Source organism: Microplitis mediator, chromosome 9, assembly GCF_029852145.1.
Source record: "Microplitis mediator isolate UGA2020A chromosome 9, iyMicMedi2.1, whole genome shotgun sequence".
Classification (NCBI taxonomy): domain Eukaryota; kingdom Metazoa; phylum Arthropoda; class Insecta; order Hymenoptera; family Braconidae; genus Microplitis; species Microplitis mediator.
In genome coordinates, this window is record NC_079977.1 from 17,738,605 (window position 1) to 17,756,508 (window position 17,904).

General features: G+C 29.3%; 1 pseudogene; it reads left to right on the forward strand.

Moving 5' to 3' along the window:
- Positions 1-11,481: 11,481 nt before the first annotated feature.
- LOC130674364 (uncharacterized) lies at positions 11,482-16,397 on the forward strand (annotated as a pseudogene).
- Positions 16,398-17,904: the final 1,507 nt, after the last annotated feature.

The window sequence follows — 17,904 nt, forward strand, 5'->3', positions numbered from 1 at the left end:
AGCAGCATCATGATTCTGTCGTACGACAGAACTTTTTATTTTTGTTTTCTTTATTTAATTAATCACTTCAATTAATACTCAAATTTTTTTTAATTAAAAAAAAAAATAAGATTTCATGTTTAGTTATTTGTTGTTTGTTATTTTAATATATATGAATGCTAATGCATTCATATATTTTTAGATTGGTGTACTTATATTTTTTAATCTTCAATGGCAATCCAATCCTATTTATTGTAATATTTGGCTAGCCTCTCTGTGCTAGCAACAATAATTACTTTTTTTTTCAAAACGGTTTCGCCCCGAATATATGATGAGCCCAGCAAGTATATTCGGGGCGAAACCGTTTTGAAATAAAAAGTAATTATTGATGCTAGCACAGAGAGGCTAGCCAAATATTACAATAAATAGGATTGGATTGCCATTGAAGATTAAAAAATATTTCATGTTTAGCTTCAGAAATTTTTTCAATTAATGACCTTTTTGTAAAATTAATTGACCACATTTAATTTAAAATTATGCAGGTCGATTAATTAGAAATTAAAAATAAAAATAATTTATAAATTTTAAATTAATTTTTTTTTATTCCCAGTAACAAAATTTTGTAAATTAGGTCATGTTTTAAAAATCAGTTAAATGTCAAAATTAATCCAAAGGTCATAAATTCTCGATGTCTATTAATTATAAAATATATGATAATTAATGTTTCTAAATATTAAAATATAAAATAGTGTATTTTTAGAGCACATATTTATTGCTAAAAATATATAAAAATTTATCACTGTAAATTTAAATAAAATGTTTACTTCGAAATTAAAAAAAAATACAGTATTTTATATTTTAAAAATTTGAAAATAAATTCATAATTTCGCTTACGACCGTGGCATTAAATAACAAATATATAAATATATATTTAAATTTATTAATAGAACGCAAGCGATTTGATAGAAATTTTTGTTTATAAAATAGTTAAATAAAATATATATATATATATATATATTAGGGTGCTTCATTTCAGAGCAACATTTTTTTTTTAAGTGCTTGTGGAAAAAATCATAGTTCAACACAAAAAAAAATTTTCGCGCAAGAAAAAAAATTCTATGTCGATTACAGACCTAGCTCATCGAAAAATTCGATTTTCTCATTTAAATAACACAGGAAAAATTTTTTTTTAGCTTTAAGTATTGTTAACTCATTGAACAAATCAATAGATCGAATAGACTAATACATATTTTTGTAGGAAATTGAACGCTCTACAAAAAAGGTCTCCATCGTTTTGCGATAAACTCACCTGTTCAAAAGTTATTGGAGCTCGAAGTAAAGTTGGAGATCTTTTTACTATTCCGGCGAAACTATCAGACTTATCACAAAATGTTGTAGAATTTTTTTTTGTTGAAAATTTCATTCTCTACAAATTATTATCAGTAAAGTTTTTTGAAATCCAGCATCGTTTTCTAGTTATTTCCATTTTAATGTCGAGCTCTTGAAATCGATCAGAACCACTTTTTAAGAGCTTGAAATTGAAATGAAAATAAATAGAAAATAATGCGGAATTTAAAAAAACTTTACTGATAACAATTTGTAGAGAATAAAATTGTCAACAAAAAAGACACTACAACATTTTGTGATAAGTCTGATAGTTTCGCCGGTAAAGTAAAAAGATCTCCAACTTTACTTCGAGCTCCAATAACTTTTGAACAGATGGATTTATCGAAAAATAATAAGAGACTTTTTTTGTTGAGCGTTCAATTTCCTACAAAACTATGTATTAGTCTAGTCGATCTATTGATTTGTTTAATGAGTTAACAATACTTAAAGCTAAAAAAAAATATTTTCCCGTGTTATTTAAATGGGAAAATCGAATTTTTCGATGAGCTAGGTCTGTAATCGACATAGAATTTTTTTTCTTGCGCGAAAATTTTTTTTTGTATTGAACTATGATTTTTTCCACATGCACTTAAAAAAAAAAATGTTACTTCGAAATGACGCACCCTAAAATACATACACTGAAAGAAAAAAATACTGTTTTCAAGTATCTGCGTGTTTGAATCCTCCCGAGTAAATATTTGTCTAATCATAGTAAAAATATATTCCAACCAAGTAATATTTTCTTGATTTAAGAATTTTTATATTTATTTTAAGAAAATATTCTTAGTTGGAGTACATTATTACTGAGATTAAACAAATAATTTTCTCGGGAGGATTCGAACACGCAGATACTTGAAAACAGTATTTTTTTTTTCAGTGTATATAAATTTTTTCACCAATAGTATTTTTGGAACCTACTTGACTGAAATAGATAGAAAATGTTAAAATTTTTGTAAAGTTGCGTCATGAGGACAGATACAATAGTTAGATTTTTGCAAAATCTACAAAAAATCATTTTTAAATTTTATAGAAAAATTTATTTTAAATTCAAAAATTGTACGTTGAAATTCAGTTGGTGGTTTTGAAATTTCAGATGAAATATTGAAAATTCAAATGTTTCTCATTTTAAAATTCAAAAGAAATATTTGAAAAATTATGTTGCTGATATTAAAATTCATGTATTAAACTTGAATGCTCATGCCACTCTAAAACCAAGTGTGTACCCGGGAAAAAATGTTTTTATAAAATTTTGTACAATTTTATAAAATTTTACAAAATTTTAGTACTAACATTTTATAAAATTTTATAAAGTTTTATAAAACGATTTTTTTTTTCCGGGACGGGTCACCCATCCAATTAATGGCCAACCTCGATGCTACTTAACTTTTGTTATTGAAGAATCGTAGTCTGCTCCGCTCGTCTATTGGTCACTTGTAGCTTAGAAACATTCATGGCTCTATTTATGATTACTCATGAATTCTTATCAGCCATATTTTATAGTATTAATTTATAATTATATATAAAAAAAAGATTTGAATAATTCAACTATCGACTGTTTAATGGACATAAAATTTTAAAATTAATTAAATTTATTGATTTTTCATGATTTTTATTTTTGAATTAATGGCGAAACCTTCGAACTTTTTCTTGAGTAACGACGATTTAATTTGAATTGCTAGTTGACAAAATAAAAGTTTAAAAACATTAAATTCAAAATTATCACATTATGTAATATATATATATATATATATAAATATGTAAGAGAAAGGGGTGGCGGGGGTAGGCAAAACGAGGTACTTCTAAAATATTATAAAAAAAAATTTTTTGTTTAAATCTATTATAACCATCCCAAAATTACTTTTGTAAATATAATTGAGCATTATTTTGAATTTTTTTCGTTAAACTTTTTCAAGAATCGAGTGCCGGTCGAAAAATGTTAAAGACTTTTGTATTATGATAAAAACTATTAAAAACTTTTTTATCTTCCTTTGCATCCAATAATTGTGTAAAATATAATTTTTCTTAATGTAAATAACTTACAAAAAATATTAATAAAATCAAACTTATTCAATATTCAGAATTTTTTTTTTTTCTACATTTTTCTGGGGGTACCCTGCATATATTTAGGTAGTCAATTATATTTTTTATAATATAATTTTCATATTTGTTTATCACCATATTTTGCCCGCAAAAATGAAATTTTTTTTTTTATGGCCATTGAAAATTTTATCTATTTACTTCGAATTTCTAACAATTTTTATAATAATTTGTAATAAACTTTATAAAATTGTGTGAAATTTTATCAAATTTTACAAAATGCTACTCTACACTAGATGCAATAGTGGCATCAAGTTCTCTAAAGTTTTATGAAATATTATAAAATTTTATAGAATTTCGTACAATTATATAAAATTTTATCTAATTATTACTCCCCTTTTGAGATCTTACTTTATAAAATTGTATAAATTTGTATAAAATTTTATAAAATTTCATCTAAATATTACTTCTCTTCTAAAGACTTACTTCATAAAATTATATAAAATTGTATAAGATTGTATAAAATTTTATATAATTTTATGAAATCGGACAAAACTATAAAATTTTATAAAATTTCATCTAAATATTGCTTCTCTTCTAAGGACTTACTTCATAAAATTATATAAAATTGTATAAGATTGTATAAAATTTTATATAATTTTATGAAATCGGATAAAACTTTATAAAATTTCATACAATTATATGAAATTTCATTTATTTATTACTTCCCTCACTCAGATCTTACTTTATAAAATTTTATAAGATTGTATAAAAATTTATATAATTTTATGAAATCGTATAAAAGTTTATACAATTTCATAAAATCTTATAAAATTTCGTACAATTATATAAAATTTTATCTAATTATGACTTCCCTTTTAAGATCTTACCATATAAAATTTTACAAAATTTTATAATATTCTATGAAATTTGATAAAATTATATAAAATTATATGAAATTCTATGAAATTCCGCTGTACAGTCTTATAAAATTGTATAAAATTTTATATAATTTTATACAATTGTGTAAAACTTTATAAAATTTAGTTATATTTTATACAATTTTATAAATTGTATATAAAAAATTGTTATAAAAAAAAATGTCATACAATTTTATAAAATTACATTTATTTATTACGTTCCTTACTCAGATCTTACTTTATAAAATTTTAGAAGATTTTATAAAATTTTATAAGATTTTATAAAATTGTATAAAATATTATAAAATTTTATAAAATTGTATGAATTTTTATAAAATTTTGCTGTAAAATCTTATAAAATCTTACAAAATTTTATAAAATTGTGTAAAATTTTATATTATTTTATAAAATTTTATAAAAACATTTTTTCCCGGGTAGTCAAAATTAGCACACTTCCCAAATATCATCGAAACGCCATAAGCAATCTATAGATATTTAATACACCGTGGAACGTGTTTTAAATGACTACAAAAAACTATAGTTTCGCTTATGGCCTTAAACATAGAACACATTTAATATGTGATAAAATAATACACTTGTAACACACTTGGTTTTAGAGTGTGTGATGAAGTTTTGCAAATTCACTTACGATAATAACTGAAATTTCAGTAACATTTGTTATTTGTTAATTGCTCTAAAGAAATTTCATGAAAATTCACGGTGGAATTCCTAACAAAGTGGAAATTTTCGGTGAAAATATAGATTTTTAAACGTCACTTAAAAATTTTGAATATCAACTCATAATACATAATACAATGCCTTATTATTGTCAAAAAAAATTGTGACTGTGATAAAGAAGACAAATTAATGTTATGTCCGACAATTGGGACATATTCTTTAATATTATTATTTCTCTTTCAAATATTATTTTAAAATTATTTTAAACGAACATAGTAGTTTCCCATACAATACTGTTAAAAGTACTTTAAAAGCAATTAAAAGAGAAAGTTAAGACCTATCCAAGATAGGAGTGCAGCCGAAAAGCTGCATTCAGTCAGGCCTAAGCAAATAATAATAGAAATATTTGAAGTATATTAAGTGACTCACTCTTTGTCAATAGAATTTTTTCTCGGAAAATAAAACCAAACCAGATATTTCCAACTTTTACAGAACGCAATATGAAAATTAAAATTTACTCACGATAATTTGGAATATTCAGTTCAAGTAACAAATAAGAAAATTATAAAACTAAAATTTTAACAGGAGTATTTTGAATGTCAAAACAACAAATTTAAATTGTGAATGAAACAGAAAAAGTATAGAGTTTAAATCTTAACTTGCATATATATCCAATACTAGAATCATAATAAAACCAAAATATTTAAATCAAATTTTAAACTAAGAATAGCAGATTTGAACATGTAGGTAAAAATATTATTTTTGAGAATTTTTAAATTAGGATATCTTGTAAGCAGCGGCTATTCTCATAGCCCAAGCTCGTAGTTGCAGGTACTTGGGACGCATACCTCTGACGTCAGAGTGACGTCAATCGCACTCCCATAGACCAACTAGGAATAGTGGGGCTAGAGGACAACAAAGATATATGCAGTTACGGCACGACCCCCAATACTCTCACCAGGTAGAGTCACATCTTATACACCCGCAGACATACCGAAGTTAGATTATTGTTAGTATGTGGAAGATTCTCGAGTGAGTGTTCACAATTTAAAAATAGAGTTAGAAATTAGCGTAGGCTGTTAGCCACCTAATAATAATGTTTCAATCGGGTTCAAATTAGTATAGGCTGGTAGCCATCTAATAATAATGTTTTAATCGGGTTCAAATTAGTGTAGGCTGGTAGCCACCTAATAATAATGTTTTAATCGGGTTCGAATTAGTGTAGGCTGGTAGCCACTTAATAATAATGTTTTAATCGGGTTTGAATTAGTGTAGGCTGGTAGCCACTTAATACGTGTGAAATAAAATAAAAATAATTTATTTAAATTGAAATGATTAGGTAGTTGATATACAAGTCGAATCTACAGCAAACAACAAAACAACAACGAGAAAGCCACAAAGCTCATGCAAGGCACAAGTAAGTCAATTTATTTATATAAATATCTATCTAGTTTTGATTTGATTTAATATTTTTAATTATAAATCTTTTAAAAAAATGAGTCTGATATATTATTAGTAAGTAGATATAACGGTTTTCTATTTCAGACATGATCAAGTGAAAAGAAACTGAAATAAACCAGAAATTTGTCACATGTCTCTGTCATTATCTCATCCAGGTGTTTAAATTCGATTTCAAAATTTCATACACACGATACTAAAAAGCAGAAAATAACTATCGAAATAAAAAAAAATTTTTAATATACCACGTTTTTAAAACGGACTAAAAAGTATAAAATAATTTCTCTGAGCCTTATGAAGATTTAAAATCACATACAAATTCTAAACTTCTTACAGGTAGTCCTGAAAATTTATGATTGGGAATTTTGAATACCTATGAAAATAGGGTAAATGCTCCAGTAGTTGACCGGGCACCAGTAGTTGACCGCTTTTGTATAAAAGTCCTAAAATTGTCATCAAATGCATATCTTCCGGCCTTCAAATTGATATTTAATTATTTTTAAACTCACAATAATCATAATTAGTAACTGCTTCAAATATTATATAATTTTTATAACGTCAAAAATAATTCATGAAAATTTTTCACAGCATGATTTAACTAAAATCTGTCATTTACTATGTACATTCTTTAATTAATAAAATAATTTCTATTGGGTTAATCCTGTCAAATTAAGTTCCGTACTACACCGTCTCAATCAGTTTATTCGTTTGAGAGATTATCGTTGGAGAAAAAATGGTAAAAAACTATTTTTTTCGAAAAGAACGGCATACAAAAGTATTTTCAAGCTCGAAGAGCTCGAAAATGTATTCACGAAAAAGTTTTCGAGCTCAAGGAGCTACATTAAAAATTTTTTTTTATTTCGATTTATTTTCTGCTTTTTGGTATTGTGTGTGAAATTTTGAAATCAATTTTAACAACCTTGATAAGACAATGACAAAGACATGCAACAAATTTCAGGTGTATTTCAGTTTCTTCTCATCTGATCATATCTAAAATAGAAAATCGTTATATCTACCTACCAATAAGATATCGAACTATTCAATTGTGATTTATTTTTTTTTATTTAAATAATTTTTTTAAAGAACTTACAACTGATGATTGACAATTAATAATTAGATGTGGAGTTTTGCTAGGAATAGATCTGCAGACTAAGATTTAATTTAACAACTGTAATATCTAACATTAAATTTAATAAAAAATAATATTAAATGAACCATAAATCATTTTTGAAACTTATAAACATTCAGGATACGTGCATTTTTAAGCATGAAAAATTTTTTTATATATAAAAAGAATATTTTTAATGTTTGAATATAATTGTAAATTACACATACATGTCATGTATAATTTTCTTATTTATACACTAAATTATTCAATAATCCGTTGAAAACTAATATAAAACTCATGTCTGTTTGTTTATCTGTCATCTATTTGTCAGCTATATTTAAGAATATAACTCATCCAGAAGTTAGTTTGAAATTGATTATATAAATTTTTACCGAATAGATGAACAAACGAATATGAATTTTTTGTTCTATTATTGTTCATTTTTTTTTCTTTTTCGTTTTTTTCTTCCTCCTTTACTGCTTCTCCTTCTTTTTTTTTTTCATTTTCTTGCATTGTCATCTGATTCTGAGCTATGTTCCAAATTTCAAGTCTCTAGCTCATCGGGAAGTTACTTAAAAATCAATTACAAAATTCCGCCCGAACAGATATACATAAAAGCGAGTTAATAAAAACGTGGTAAAATAAAATATTCAAACACTGTAAAAAATAAGGTAGTGACATCAAACTCCCTAAGAGTTCGACAAATTTCCTCTTCAGTGAAACCAAATTCGTTAGAACTAACGAAAACTAGTTTGTCTCAAGAAAATCATTTTTATTGAATGAAAATCTCTACTAGATTATTAGAAATTGATTAAGCGTTTATATTAAAGTTTTTAAGTTTGATCGTAATTAAATTAACATTTGAACGAATGGTAAAATATATATTAATTAAAGTTTGGATGTTCTTGATTTAAAAATGAAAAATTGTTGAAGCAAACTTTTCAATTTTTAGAAATTTAACTGAAACTCTTGAAACGTTGAGTTTGACAACTTCACATGTTTCAATGAAACAAAAGTAGTTTCCTATAATACCGAACGTGTCGTGTCAACCGACGAGTTTCTTGGAGAGAGAATCCAATGAGGTTGTAGGAATAATTTGACGCACTCACATTAAAACTGAAAAATATTCGACAAGAATATAAATGTATTCGTTACAAAATATCGAACTATATTTAAATGAAAGTCTTTATATTATCGGTTAAATAAAAAAATTTATTTATAAAAAGAGTCACATATTTATCACGTTTAGATAAATGTATAAGCAATTGACTGTATATATCCATTCAATACGAGAACAAAGTACTAGAAGCACAACTAAACTCAAACTTTCCTACTGGTCCCGTAGCGTAGCGGTAAAGCGCCTGACTCTCGCGCGTAAGGTGCTGGGTTCGATTCCTCCGGATACCAATTCTACGATTATTTAATTTTTCACTAAAAACTGAGTGTGTCAGAATTATTTGTAAGGTGTAATGTATATAATATAATAATAATATAATGTAATTGTCCCAATATTAAAAAAAAAATCATAATAATACTAATAGTAATAATAATAATAATAATAATAATAATAATAATAATAATAAAAATAAAATCAAAAATAAAAAAATACGTGAGAAAAAAAATTTTTTTAAAAATCAATTATTGATAAAATAATTAAAGGCAATATTCACTTGATGCAGATTACTGTTTTTTTGGATCAATGCAATACAGCAACTTCAAACAATTCGATTTTTTATTGAATCAATTGCAAGGACAGTTTCAACGGACCTACAAAAATAAAACTTTCAACACTAAAATTCATTTGCTTTTATGAAATTTTGACTTAACTGAAAATTCATACTTTCAATCACCTTACAATTTACTTTGAGTGAAATTTTTAATTATTTTATATAAAACAAAAATCATTATTGTATCAACAGTTTCAATGACTTGAATAATTTCTATTTTTTTTTAAATGAAAAAAGTTATTGAGTTATATCAAATACTATAGAGTTAGTTCAAACGACTTGGTACAAGAAACTCTCTTGTGAATGGTTGAATTTATCGAAAAATCACAGAAGACCTTTTTTGCAGATCAGTAAATTTGCTACAAAATGTTTCAAAAGAGATATTTTGTATCTAGATTTTTTCGGAAGTTATGTATTTTTTTACTGTTACTAAATAAAAAATCGAAAACTATCAACAGCCCCCTCTAAATATCAATATTAATAGCTCAAATTTTAACTGTAACCATATTTTAAGATATCTTTTCAATATTTCAAAGTTCTTCAAAAAAAAAAAAAAATAGTTGCTTAATTTGAAACAGTCTGATATACATATATATATCTATAAACGCAATTCCCAATGATCAGCAATAATTAAACAGAAGAATACCAACGATAAATTTTCAATTAATCATGTGATAATTAAAATGTGTCACTCAGGATGATAATGAAATCAATTTTGATATTCACCAGTGTGCTATTTACACACGTGAATTTGTCTACCGCGGCGACCAACAACTATCGGGGGTCATCAAGTGATGCCCGTTGAGTAAAATTCCAGGGTACTTACTCTACGTTGATCCCAGATAAGTTGAATCAAACCAAATCGAAAAACGAATGAACAATTCACCCGGTGAAATTAATAATTCAATTAACTTTAAACTTAACGATAGTTAATTGTAAATCAAAAACGATAACACAATAACAGTATATTACAAACCTAGGGAAGTAAAGTAAGAAATGTCTCAGATCACATGTAGTCAACAAACATGTGATCTGAGGCTTTCTTATTTCCCAAGATGCGTATACTATTTTTCTCTTCGACGGAGGCGGAAAGCGGCAACTTCGTTTTGCACAGCGGGACGAAAGTTGACGCTTTCCGCCCGGAGACGAAAAAATACAATTAATTATTGGGGCACAATGTAATTGCATATTATGCCGCCCAAATACCTCCAAATCATAAATATAAACTTAAAACTAGTAAATACTATTGATTAATATTTTTAAATTATAAATTAAAATTAAATCATACATGCGCTAGTTTGCGAGCAGACAGCTGTCTCTGTGCCGGCGTGATGGTGAAATGCCCGCGTAACGATTCGAATTCAAACTTAAATTTAAATATTTATCCTTACAACTAATTAATTAGAACTGATTCAAATCGTTACGTGACACAAGAAAAAACCATTTTTTATTTTTTTGAATGTTTTTTCAATCCGTAATTCTAAGATCGGACTCATTTGAAAATAAATAAATAACGTACGCATTTTATGAAAACATTAAAATGCAACTGACTATAATTTATTTTTCAGGTCAATACCTCAACCATTATAATTACAAGAACAATAACAATCAAAATTACAACTATAACACGAATTCAAGTGATTTTACCAGAAGTTCTTTGGAAAAGCTGTTAAATTATTCAGCAAGGACTTCGTTGTCAATTCAACCTGAACTGGATATTACTTACCCAATGGAAATGATCGATTTGATAACCGGTTCAATAAGAATAATAATTACAATAATAAAGGATACGTAGTGTTTGGGATGAAACAAACGGACGGTTTCGTGACGAGAATAGAGAGCAAGTGGATTCAAATTCAAATTATAATGCCAACACTTATAGCGACTGGAACGACCCGTCAGCGGTCAGGCCGTTTGAGGTCTTCGATTTATTCGGAAGCTCTCCTAAATTTGGAAACTCTCATAATTTATTGTTCTCGGATAATGCAAGAGATTTCATATCATTGCCCAAAAAGGACCAGACTTAAGCGTCTTATTTGGGAAAGGAATTCGAAGACGCTATTTTGGGAGTGAAAATTTGCCCGATGTAATCGAACTACTGGACAGAGTGGGTGCGGTTAGGGTTTGACTACATTTTCAATATGTTTATTATCAATTATTAGTTTAAATTTTAAAATAAACCGTCAAAATGATGATTTTGGAGTCGTGTTGGTCGCCCATTATTTGAACAAATAATATAAAAACTGGAAGTAAAGCGATAGTTTTTTACACTGTCGCAATGAGTGTTGTTCTAATCACACTTATTGTTTATTAAATTTACGGAGGAGATTCCACCCAACTTTATAATTCACTTTTTGAAGCAGATGTGAACCTCTCTTTAGAAGCCGTCAGAGAATTTTTTATCGTCTACTTTTTTGTGATGATTGTTTCCGCACCGTGTATTTTGATCGGCAATAATGAACGTGTCAGAGGATGGTTACTACCTTGGCTCATCATCTGGTTAATTTTTTGTGCCTTTCAATTAGTTGTCGGGCTGAAATTGTTAGGAGGATATTATATTCATCTTCAAGTTGTCTTGCCAACGCTCATTAACTGGCTTCGGATGGGATACAATTTTACTACTGGCTATGTGTACTGTCGGTATACAAATTATTCCAGGAAATACAGTCACCCAATATCGAATTACTGTGGACGTAAATGAAATTTTTTGCAATTATTTACAAGTGACCTTATGAAATTTATTTTTCTTTCACTATTTTTCTCTAAGTATTTAAAGCTAAAGATGAAGGTGAGAAATTGGGTATAAAATAGAGAAGAAACCAGTAACCATCAAAGGGTGTAAGAATGCATTAATAGAGATCGTTTTTTAGGTCAATACATCAACAATTACAATTCCAAAAACACAAACAATCAAAATTTCAATTACAACACAAATTCAAATAATTTTGACAACTTTTACCCAATCCCTCATTACTGAGCCCCAACTGACCTGTCAACACTGTCAACGTTGGTGTTAATCGAAATAATACTTTGGTCTTCTGTACAACCTACAAAGCATAATTTTCAAAATGATACGCCTTCTCGCTGGCAGCCGACTGAGACATCACTCAATTCGGCCCTCACTACGTTGCGGTAAGCTGTTACGCAGCCTCTAAGAAAGAAAAATGCACTACGCTTCTGGACCATGAGACCGAACACTTGATAACGTTGGAGAAGCGTTCATCGCTGGTCGCTACCACAGTTTAGTCCCAATAATGCAGAAAGTAGATCTCAATCGCCTTCAGATCCAATATGCAGTCGCGTTTTGCCAAAAAGTTTGGTCTCTCCCCTAAACGCTTTGCTGAAAATTTGCGAGATAATTATCAGCGGCATGAAGTTGATCAAGAGCCAGTTGAACCTAGTGTGGTAGCACAAGATTATATGGGAAAATGTTTCCAATCAACTGATGATATTTCAAAAGCCGTGCAAGTTATGGTCGCTATTCAGTTGGCATAAGAACCACTCGTAAGAAAATGTGTCCGTGAGATGTATATGGAACGTGCCAAGTTGTCAGTACGAACAACAAAAAATGGATTAACTGACATTGATGAGAACCACCCGATCTACACAATGAAATACTTGAAAGATAAACCCGTTCGCGATCATGTTGGCTCAAGTTAGAAATTGCTGAAAAGGACAAACTTATTGTAATAACGCTCAGTCAAACTTTTGATGGCAATACTAGCGGAAATTACATTAAAGAGATGAAGCAGCTTTATATAAGAGACGAATTTTCAAAGAATGTTCAAGATTGGAATGCGTTTTGGGTTGGCAGCGTTGAAATGGCTTTGACGAGATACGTTATTCCGGATTTGAAAAAAGAACTTCGTGCAAATCTTCCGGCTGAGTCAAAGGAGTAAGTGATGCGTGCTTGTTGTCGGAAAATGTACAACTGGTTAAAATTAGCACCATTCACATGTGAATTTCCTAATGAAGAAGACGATGAATCAGACACGAGTAAAGGCGTATGGGTAATGGCAATAGCGGTGATTAAGAAAGGGACTTAAAGTGACGTTTCATCCCTGCATGATCTTCGAGGCAAAAAGGTCTCTATAGCCAGAACCGAGACTCTAGCTGGTTGGATAATTCCTATTCACAGGTTGATGAAGCACGGTGGTCTCAAAGTAATCGACTGCAACACTCACAAAGAACTGACGAGAAACAATTTCGGACCTTCATGCACAGTTAACTCCCTGGTCGATCGCTACAACCCATTGGGTTACAATTCTGACCAACATTGTATCGGAGAAATCCCTGGAGGAAGATGTACCAACGCAGATCCTTATGCTGGGTACGAAGGAACCTTCCGATGTTTGATCGAAGCTAGTGAAGTAGCTTTCTTATTGCATTCTTATATTTCTATTTTGGGAGTGAGGATTTGCTTGATCAAGAGGATGAAACCTTATGTCACTTCAAAGCCTGAAATTGATGTGTGATAAGATGACGGTAAGAAATTGGGTACCCGGGAAAAAATGATTTTGCCTAATCATATATGATCATGCATAATTGTCTATATATGATCAGATCCAAAAATTGGCCAGGTCTGATCATACATAACTTGATCTGTTTATACATGATCATATATGATTATATATAATCATGCATGAACGAATATAGTCATTTGTAGAATCTCATTTAGAATATCTGTAAATTATTAATTAAGTAGTTTAATTAGGATTTATTGTCTTCATCAATATCAATGTCGGTTACAATTAAATAAAAAAAAAAAAAAAAAATTATTAACCATCGACAATTATTTTACTACGAGGTCACCCATCCAATTAATGTCCAACGCCGATGCTGCTTAACTTTGGTTATCGATGGTTTGTAGTCTGATCCTCTAGTCTGTTATACACTTACAATTAAGAAACGTTTATGGCATTACTTAACTCAAATAATCAAATTGATACTTTATACTTTTAAATTACTGCCGAAACCTTTGAACATTTTTTAAGTATTGGGGATTTAAGTTTGATTGATAGTTGACAGAATAAAAATTTAATAACATTGATATTAAAAAATTGTCATATTATTTAATATATATATATATATATATATATATAGGTTTCATATCAATGAAATCTGATCAGATTTAATCATAGACATATATAACTACATATAGGTTTATATCAGTCGCGTCTGATCAGATCTAATTATATATAGGCCTATATCTAATTATATATGGGTTTGTATCAATCATGTCTGATCAGATCTAATCATGTATAGACTTATATATGATCATATATGGGGTTATAACAGCTAGGTATAATTATATCTAATTATATATGGACTTATAGATGATCAGATCTGATCATATATAGACTCATATATGGTTATATATGGAGTTATAACAGCCAGGTATGATTATATCTAATTATATATAGACTCATATATGATCAGACCTGATCATATATAGACTTGTACATGATTATATATGGGACATAACAGCCAGGTATGATCAGATCTAACTATATATAGACTTATATATAAATAGATCTGATCATATATAGACTTATGTATGATTATATATGGGGTCATAACAGCCAGGTATGATCATATCTAATTATACATAGACTTATATATAATCAGATCTGATCAGATCTAATTATATATAGACTTATATATAATCAGATCTGATTATATATAGACTTATATATGGGCTTATAACAGCCAGGTATGATCAGATCTAATTATGTATGGGGTCATATATAATTATATATAATTATATATGACCCCATATATAATCATGCATGATTATATATAACTTCATATATGATTATATATAATCATATATGATCATATATATGAACATATATAATCATATATGATTAGGCAAAATCATTTTTTCCCGGGTATCAAATAGAGGAGAAACCAGTAACCATCAAAGGATTTAAGAATGCAGCTTGAAGTCAAATTTATAGTAAATTTCGAGATCTTATCACTTTTCCAGCGAAATCATCAGACTTATCACAAAATGTCATGGAAACTTTTTTGTAGACAATTTTATTCCCTACAATTTTTGTCAATTCCAATTCATCTTATTGTTAATTATATCCGGGAAATAATCATCAAAGCAAAAACAGCTTCAAATTTTTATAAAAGATCAAAAACAGATCAAGTGGTTCAAATACAGATCAATTAGTCCAAATGCAGTCCGGTTAGACTAAAATTAGATCTCATTTTTTGACCCGGGAAATGACACCCCAATAAAAGACTAATAATTACTTGTGAATTACAGCATTGCAGATGTTGCGGTTCTCGATACCGGGAATGTCTACACGGTCGGTTTGATGTACAGTCTAGTGCTTTTTATGTCCAATGTCTACAACTTTCCAACCCTCGAGTACTACGCAGTAGCAGTAGCCAAAGAAAACAATCCAAATACTGACATAACTTACTTGACAAACAAATATACCTGCCACACAAGAATTAACACTGCCGCCGGTTGGATCTACCCTTTAGCCTACATGATCTCCAACCAATGGATCCGTGGTTACGGATACGATTCAATCCACGCAACTGCTGAGTATTTCATCGTCTTACGTCCCTGGTGCTTTGAGTACAGAGTACAACATCGGAGTGCCCTATGACAATATGTTGAGACAATGTGAATTGTCATCTTCGTCCTCAGCCTTGCGGTTCCCAATTTTCCTCGTCTCGTTGCCGTCTGATATTGTACGTCATAGTGCCGTGGTCACATGACGAGTCTTTACCTCGACGCATGTCCGTAAGGGTGGAGTGAAGACAGAGCTCACCGGCAGGTCCTAGACCCAAAATCATTGAGGAGATATTTCGATCCTGGATCAATTAGCAATAAGACGTATAATTTAGTACTACTGTCATATACTAGCAATTCACTTGCGATTTTGTGAATACGGACAATTACTTTGTAAATCGGGAAATTAATTAGCGTTACAGTTTGTATTACTAGCAATTTTCTTGTGATCATACTTTACTGTCCAAGTTTACTAATTATTATAAATAAAGTTAGTTTAATTAAATATTATTGTACGTTATCGGCAATATACTCGCAACATAAAACTATACTGTGCTATCTACATTATATCCAGCGCTTGCATCTTTTTGTAAGTAATTTTTATTATTATAATTTGCAATAAACAATCATTGCAATTGTTAATCATTAATTTTATCTATCATCTGTTCATCCTATCCATATCCTATTTTACTGGTAAGACTCTTGAATAGTTAATAAAATTATTATTAATTAAGTTATAAATAGTAATTTGACCATCAATAAGAATACTCTATAATATCATAAGCCGTGAGGTAAGTTGATAAGTTTTAACATACGTTGCCGAGTTTGAATAAGTGCGGGTCTTTGCTTTGCAAGAACCCCAGCCCACTGCTCTGTCCAAGTAAAATAAAATTTGTTAGAGGCCAGCCTAATCCAGGGTTCAACCCGCGAATTCCGGTGGCTGCTGGTAAAAATCGCAAAGTGAAAAAGCGATTTGTCTCAATAATGTCGAATGATTTTTTCATGTTTTCATCTGATTCTCTATGTCTGAGGCAAATTTGGTCACTAAAAATATTCAAAAATAAAAATGATTTTTTCTTTATCCCTTAGTCGAAAGTACGCACTTCCCTCCCTAATTTTAAGGCCTAAAGTCTCATTTCCCTCTCCTAGTGGAGTTACACGCGCCCCACTTACATCGCCGGGAGCAAAAAATTTTTTCGTGCCTACGGAAACAGCCGGCTGCTGCCATCTACTGAACGTCTACCACTTTATCAATAAAATTTTTGACGATAACATCATAGATCGTTGCTTTATTTATATGTACGTCAGTGTTTTCGTGTCTCGTTGTTTGTGATATTTTAAGTAAACAGTGTACTTGCAATAATAAAATGACTGAAAAAGTATCATCTGATGACTCTATGGACGAGGATGAGGTGATAAAAGATTTTGATGCAGAGGCGAGGTTAATTATTGAAAGATTATGTATTCATTTATATATTATTTATTGGCAGGAAAAAAATCTTGTTCATAGGCATAAATTTATTTCTTTCGAAAAAAAATAATTATTTTTTATTTTTATTTTTTATAAGTATAATTATGTCTTTTTTTTTGTTTTGTTTTTGATGCCTGCCCCCGCCGACCAGACGCACTCGCTTCGCTCGTGCTTTCAAATGTCGCGGGGCAGGCATCAAAAACGCAACAAAAAAAAAAAGGGAGACGGAAAAAAATTAAAGTTTTATGTATGTCCGAAAGAGGCGCGTCAATAGGGAGCAAATAAAAAAAACATGGCCGACCTGTCAGCTGAAGGCAGAACGTGGTTGTGTTGTTTATAGTATTCAAAAATGTAATTAATAAACGTACTTTCGACCAGGTATAAAGAAAAATCGTATACACCACACGGGAAGATAGTTAAAAGCCCTGCCCTGTGTGTCATGATGCCCTCGGCTTCGCCTCGGGCATCATATCACACAGGGCAGGAATTTCAACTTTCTTCCCTTGTAGTGTAATATACTATTTTTTAGTTGATAAATTTTTAAAATAAAGTAAAACTATCCATAATTTAAGAAATTAAAAAACACGTTTTTCGGGTTAAAAATA